Source organism: Teleopsis dalmanni, chromosome 1 (assembly GCF_002237135.1).
Source record: "Teleopsis dalmanni isolate 2A chromosome 1, ASM223713v2, whole genome shotgun sequence".
In the NCBI taxonomy this organism is placed as follows: domain Eukaryota; kingdom Metazoa; phylum Arthropoda; class Insecta; order Diptera; family Diopsidae; genus Teleopsis; species Teleopsis dalmanni.
The window spans coordinates 10,899,354-10,907,520 of record NC_051846.1 but is presented as its reverse complement, the minus strand read 5'-3'; positions in this window follow the sequence as shown (position 1 = coordinate 10,907,520).

The window sequence follows — 8,167 nt, the reverse complement described above, 5'->3', positions numbered from 1 at the left end:
AACGGTAGAGGACATTTGCATCTTCAGTAGAGGGATCAGGTGACCAACGATATAAAGGTACTCGATGAACAGATTGGTTGGCGAATATTACTGGAGATGAATAAGAACGACACACGTTTGTAATGTTTAACTGAGTAACTACAGTAATAAGTAAGTAAGTATTACTAAGTAATACTAGATTATATTAGGACAAAGTAGTCGGAACATGGATTGGGAACACTTGGTTTTTATAATTCTCCATGTAAATTTACTTCAATAAAAAACATGATGTAAATATAAAAAAGCCGGTCTATTTGTATAATTTTGCTTCCACTGAATTAAGGCTTATGTCACATTTCAAGAAATCTTTTCAGGCAAAACAATTTTCAATAAAAGAAAAATCAATAGCGAAAATCAATAGTCAATCAAAAAGTCAATCAATCAATAACAATAGCTTAGACTTTGGTGGACTCTATTATAACAAAAGTATTGAGATTATTACCGTAATATTCTATATAAAACAAGATTAACTTTTATGTGATATGTTCTTTTTCTGCATTTTTATCCATAATACTGTTTCATTCTTTCACTATTTATAGCTTTGTCTGTTTCATAATTTGTCTTTCTCTTTCTCTCTCTCTTTCTCTATTCCTCTCTTTCTCTCTCTTTCTATTTCTATTTCTCTTTCTCTCTCTCTATTTCTATCTTTCTCTTTCTATATCTCTCTTTTTCTCTCTCTCTCTCTTTTTTTCTCTCCTTTTTTCTCTCTCTTTCTTTTTCTTTCTCACTCTTTCTCTTTCTCACCTATATGACCTATATTGAAACTTACTTTCCGTTGTGAAAAGTCCATATTATTCCTAGGTTTACTTTCAAGCACATTGCCCGGCATGTGGTGTCACTCACATGTGGTTCGAAAATTTTAATTTAATAATTTTTTATTGTTTTTATTATTTGTTTAGTTTTAGTTTCATTCTTTAGATAGTTTTTTTTTTTTGTTATTTTTGTAGTTGTTAACACTGTTGTTGTTTTCTTTAATATTTCTTTAATATTTTATTGTATTTATTGAATGCCGTGCTGTAACGCATAAATTTTCTTTTGATCTTCATTTCTCTAAACAAATCAAACAATTTTCCAAACATTTTACAACAACAACAACAAAGAAAACTTTAGCAACATCAAAATCAACAGCTTCAACACTTTTTCTTCTTCTTATTCTTATAGTCAGTGTTATTATTCTTATTGCTATGTTCCATTACCATTGCTGCCGTTGTTGTTGTTGTTGCTGTTGTTGTTGTTGCGATGTTTGTTGTTGTTGCGATGTTTATTTGTTTGTTTGCATTTTGTGACTGCAACATGTCGGTCGGGTGTGTTGTCGCTCCTCACTTTTGCCTTTCAAGCGGCGAAATTAAGACACATGAAAAATATAATTTTCTTAACTTAAAGTAAATTAAAAAAAAAAAATATGTAAAAGAACATATAACAATAACAACAACAAAATGAATATAAGTAAAGAAATTAAAAATGTGAACAGAAATTTTATAATTAAAAGAAATGCAATGGCAATGCAGAACTCACAGAATTATTTTTTCTATTTTCATTTTTGTTATTAAATGCGGAGTTTGTTGGAAGTGAGGCAATTTAAATAAAAAGAATTGTAGATTTATAAAGAAATGTATATGTGTGTGTATGTTTATATACATATATAGAATAAATAGAAAATTGTTTTATGTTCTTGGCGGTGCTGATAAAAGATTTTTCTTTTAAAAAATGTTTATATTTTAAGATTTATATTTGCTTTGTTTTGTGAAATTTAAATAAACAGTAAAATAAAAATTAATTTTTTATTTATTTTCACTATTTATACATAGAACTGGATATGTTCTATATATAAATTAAATGAAGTTATTGTTAAGCCACAAAATTTGAGTTAAAGACTATTCACACGGCAAAAGCTAAGCGTAATTTCGAGATTTAAATTAAGTTATTCTTCATACTTTACATATTGGCCAATTTTATCTCTAATCAACAGTTTAAAAAGACAAGAGAAAATAATAAGTAAATGTTAGTTGTCATTAATACAAAATGATATGAGTTTATATCAAGCGAATCAAAAATCTTAAAAGTCTGAAGTAATCGCAAAGAAATACAAAGAAGAAAAACATATATCAGTTTCTAAAATTTATTTTCTTTAATCATCTTGAAAGTTATCATCCGATAACCATTTGAAGTAGATTAAATAGTGCCTTTTTATTAGGCTATTGAGCTAGTAATAGAAGAAAACAACTCTCCCATGTTTCACTTAGGCTAGGTTACATGGTGTAATGGTGGCGTTGTGCCCAAAGCCTAGTTGAGCTCAACTAGTGTCCCATTGCGATACCGTTAGTTGTAGTAACATTCCAGAAATATTTTTGCCAAAATTGGTATGTTGTCTCTTTTTATAGTGTTGAACGGCACTTGGTCGTCGAACTCGACAAGTGGCTTCGAATTGTAAAACCAGCCATACAATATTATATCATTCAAATATTATTTTTAGACTTATAATAATGTGTACTTTTGAGGTGATCTTCAATCATTTGTAAAGACTTAACAGGGAAAAGTACTTAATAGGGGAATATATTAAATAATATATTGAAATATAATATAATTGTTTCATAAACCCTTACTTCCGGAACCACAAAATGGATAATCTAGTCCATAACCGTTTTGATTTTTTGCTCTGATTTCGATTGCGCAGTTTATATTTACTTTATCCTATACTTCACTTTAAGTTTGTTTAAATAATTTATTTATTTTTAATTTACATCCAAGCAGAAACGACATTCTGTCTCTTCAGTCAGATCCATCTGGTTAAGATAATAACCCACCAGATAACATTCCAAAAACCTTAACATTAACACTAATTCACAAAAATAGAAAATAAGACGGATACTGGATTTCAGCACACTGAACAACACCGACCATAATTGTTATTTTGCGTTGAGAACATTCTAATTTCGGTCGATGATAGCAACACCCGACACAGAAGTTTAGGGCAAATCAAAGTCAGTCACAGAGAATGCGGCTAGAGGTCTGATCTGCTTAAAAGCAAAGACGACATTTTATTTCTTCAGAGAAACACCTGCCTCCCCTTCTGTTAGGATGACAACGCAAGGGATCTGTCCGATAACCTACCAACAAACTTAGTTCCGTTCTACTGCGAAGAAATGCGCTACTGTTGTTAAACGGAAGCACCAGATCTTTAGGTTTGTAATTACCTTTAATAAGAGGACTGCTATATTAGTATTAATAAGAATTTCATAACGAGTCTGAGCTTTGTGCTAATTAACAATTAAATATTAATATTAAAATTCTGGGACTTATTATAAATTATAATATAATACCACATAAAATATTAAAATATTATATATTTGGAGGACTTACTTTACTCATGAACCACTTCCTATAAACCATCTAGTTTGGATTGTATTGTTTGAATTATATATTAATTAATCAAATATCATTATTATCATTAAAGTCATGTAAGGCACATAGACTTTGTGCTTGTTATAATATGTTTTGAGGATGTATATATATCTTTTTTATATATTGACCATAACGAGTAAAAGTAGTGGTTGGTGAAGTAGAATTGTTCCAATTGCCAAAAATTTCTTGCTTTTTAACTTGATTTCATTAAAAGTGATTGCGTTTATAAGAATAATTTAATTACTTATTATCAATAGAAATCAATTATTGACAATAAACTCTTTTTATTCTACTTACATCTTTAGTAGTTTTGCTCAATAAACATTTGTGGTCCGAAGCCTTTATTGCTAAGCCTTTATGAGGGACGGCTTATTTGCTATTATATTAGAAACTCTAGAATGTTATTTTATTTATTTAAATTTTTTTCGTGGAACTATAAAATTTAAAAATTCGGTAAATAAGAACGGTTCGCGTATTAAATAATTTTTTTTTTTCAATATTTTGTTTTTGACAAAAATCATTTATAATAATTTTAATAATTTATTGACAGCGGATATTCCTAAAAAATTTAAATTATAAACAATTTTTGCCACGGCACCAAAAGTTGCTTTTGCTAATATAAACAATTATGCTTTTTATGTGTTGAATATTTGATTTCATTCCTGAAAAGTAAACATTTGACAGATTTTGTTTATTTAAACATTTAATTAATTTGTTTCCATTTAACCGAAATGGAGCCAAGTCCAATCATGAATTTTAGTCGGAACATATTTTATATTTTTTTCTGCATTACCAACTTAACTAGCGCTGCTTAATCTCTCGGATACATGGCCACAAACCATATTGAATATTTTGCTTTTTATTTTTATTTTCAGATTATTTGGATTTATTTTTTTGGTTTTAATAATTATCAATAAAATATACAACAAAATTGCCACACAATCTGCAAATGTTGCATACTACGTTTAAAGACTGACTTCATATTTTTTTATATTAAAAACAACAACAACAACAAAATGAGAAAAATAATAAAAGAAGAAAAAAAAGAAGAAAATAATTAATGAAAAGGCAAATAAGAAGACAAAATCCACACGAAGTTGAATGCCTTTTTCCTCTAAACACCAAATTAAGGCTAAGAAAATTGAAATAAATTCAAAGGAAACAAAAGCTCCAACAACAACAGTAACAGCAACAATAACAGCAGCAGCAACAAACAGACGTAATAACAAAGAAATGTAAAGAAAATAAACTAACGAAACTATAAAAATTATAGTTAATGTATAAATTTAATGGCGACTCGTTTATTAAAAATTTTATTTGATTGTTTTGTTTTATTTTTGTTTTTGCTGTTTGCCTTTTTTATTTGTATTTGTTTTGGTTTTGTTTTTGTTTTTGGTTATGCAGCTTTTCGCGCAACAATGTTATATATGAAGAAGTCTCGAAAGGAAAAAAATCTGCTCTTACTGTTTACTGCTTTTGCTCCATTAAAGCTGGCAGTGCTGGTCAAGTGCCGGCAGGGAAGCTTAAACGAAGCTAAAACACATTGCAGAACAGTTGTCCCCCTACGTCTTAAGGAATGCTTGTTTGGTATTTTAGCGGTAAGAAGCGGCAGAAGTGGCAGAAGGAATGAATTTGATAGCAACGCAATCGAGACTGCTTTGCCAGCTGTAAATGTACATCAGTACATTGTCTACTTTCGATATTGCAGTGTTTAGTGTCTGTTCTTGTTGTTGTGGCCGTTGCTTTGCTGTTGTTAAAGCAATTTAAGCTGTTTTTGTTGTTATTAATAGTATTATTACTGTTGTTGTTATTGTTGTTGTTGCCATTGCTATTGCCTGTGATGAGTTAAGATTATGAGGTCATTATTGAATTTATTGAAATAATTTTTTACGCCTTAGGACAGCAATATGTTGAACGCGCTGTGGTATGGCATAGCATTGGTGGTATAAAGGAGCATTTACTGTTTTACTGTTTTACTGCTTGTTCTTATTGCTGTTGGTGGTATGCGTGTATGCATGTACACTGTACAGTGTTCAGTCCTAATATGCGAAGATGCAAGGAGATTTTAGTTTTTGTGTTCAGTTCACATTTCATGCTCGCTGTACGAGTATTTTAGCTCATTTTATGGCGCATTCAGGCAGCTTAGCAAAAACTTTATTCTTTATACATTGTAAGTAATCCAGTGTGCTTTACATTTTAAATTCACATTTTTATTATATTATAAAAATGTGTTTTATATTTTATATAAAAAGGCATGAAGAAGAATTTTATGCAATAAAATTAAGTTTAAATGTGCATGTTAAGCAACTATTTTGCCAATATAGTCGTTAGCAGTTACTATATTTCATTGAACTACGCGATACGAGACTCTATAATTACATTAGCAACTTGCATAGAGAACCGCGGTAGATAAGTCTAATTTATTACTTCTCCATTTTAAGTAGACATTTTTACAAAGCAAATGAAATTGATCGCCGGCAGTTACTACAACTCCCAATTCATATGGAAAGAGATTAAAATGTAAGAAATTCTTGACATCAATTACTGAAGTAAATCACTTAGATTTAGAGTTCTTAAAGACTAAAATTTGTCAAAATCTTAATTTAAATACAAAATACAAAATAAAGAAATCATAGAAGGAAAAATATAAGATACCAGAAAACAATTACTACTTTATAAAGTTTAAAATATACAAATCTTAACTTAAAATAATATACTATATACTTATCGAATTTGATGTTACTGACATACATATTAACCCAAAGACGCAATCATATGATACCACTGAATGAACTGATTACAACAAAAAAAAAGAACAAATATTGGGCACAGAATATCCTGATAATAAAATTTTATGTTTTACACAAAGGCAAGACCGAAGAAAATGTATTAACCACTGAAAAACTTGAAAATAAATTTTCTATATTTTATGCAAAATAGGACGACTGAAAAAAAACGTATTAACTATAAAAAACTTGAGAATGAGTTCTATATTTTATGCAAACGTACGACCGAAGAAACCATATTCACTATAGAACGGCTTGAGTTCTACTAAGTTCTACGTTTTTCTTCAAATATTCAAATTGGAGCTTATAAAAGAACATCCATTCAAACATTTCCCCAGCATATAAAACAACATCGTAACAATATCAAGTTCTTGCAAAAAGAACTTCGACTTCCATGACAATAGGCTAAGTATCCATGGCCATTTGTTTGGACATGCTTACCTACTTAAATAGTCATAACAATCTGTTACCAGATTTCGGACTGACGATAGATGAATGAATTAAATAATTTCAGCTATTAGTATTTCTTTCATTGTGTCAACTACCTATAAACTATATACACTTCTTACCATGTCAGCTTAACTCTCAACCTTATCTCTAGAGAATAGTGAAATAGGTTAATGTGCAAGTCGAAATCGAAACATATGTTTACGAAAACATTCATACCTGTTCAAAAATAAAGCAATTAAAACTCTACTCTTAACTGCTACATATTTTTGTATTTAGTATCAGTAAAAACATTCACAATGATTTTTGGCACTGATCACTCCGATTTTAACATATATAAAAATCTGATAAGAATAACTCACGATGAAAGTTTTGCATTTGGATACGCAAATTTACCAAATTTGAAGTGAGTGACATTACTTACTGTTTGTATTATAAATATATGTTCTATCTTGTTCAGCCAATCGGACTTCCAATAAGCATAACTTAATAATCTCTGCCAGACAGGTAAGGGAACGATCTCTGAAACAATAAAGTCACTTCGTTTGTTATTATAGAAAAAGTAAGTGATGGATGCTCCCTCATCCACTACAATGTAATTTATACACAGTTCGCTTGTTGGATTGGCTGGGAATTTTATTCTAAAACTGAGGTGAGCTCCTTCTTCCAAATGGAAGACGATATTCGATAAGCGTAATTTCGATATCTTTAGACATCATATCGATTTTCCAGAAAACAAAATCATTTCGGCTGTACTCATGAACATAAGTTATTTATGAGATTGATTGAATGTCACTGTTCTAAGACTGAGGTGTATTCCCTGTTTCTATCTTTACTGAACCATTTAGTTTTCCACATAAAGCTAATGAAATCCAAAAAGCGTAAGTTCAAATACTAATAATATTTTTATGGTATCCCAAATAAATGAATTAAAATGTTTTAAATAATTTATTACACTTCACGTTATTTTACCCAATTGACAAAGACTTTAGGATATATTTCTTTCTACAACAGTATCTTAACGTTACGTTAAAATTAAAATATTTTTCGTATAGAAACAACTATACTTAATAATGCTTATAGTGTTAGAATTATAAAGGAAAAATAAATAAAGAATTAATAAAACTAAAATTATGATATCGTCGTATTTTTATTTTTCTCTAACTTATTCAGGGATTTGCATTGGCTCTGAATAAGAGCACTGTCCTAAGCAACGAAGCAGCTTCGTCTGTATTCATAGATATAGATATAAAAAGTACAATAATTGATGGATTGCTCCTCTCCACATCATAATAATTTGTATATAGTTCGCATGTTAGATTGATAAGAAATAACTGTTTAAGGACTGAGACAAACAACAGTAACCATGTTTTTATCTTTATTAAACCATTCGGCTTTCCAAATAAAGCTAAAGATATCCTATAAACCTCTAAGGTGTCGATTTCCTGCTTTAGCTGTGGCCGAAGCTGCTTTAGCTATCATTGTTATAGCTT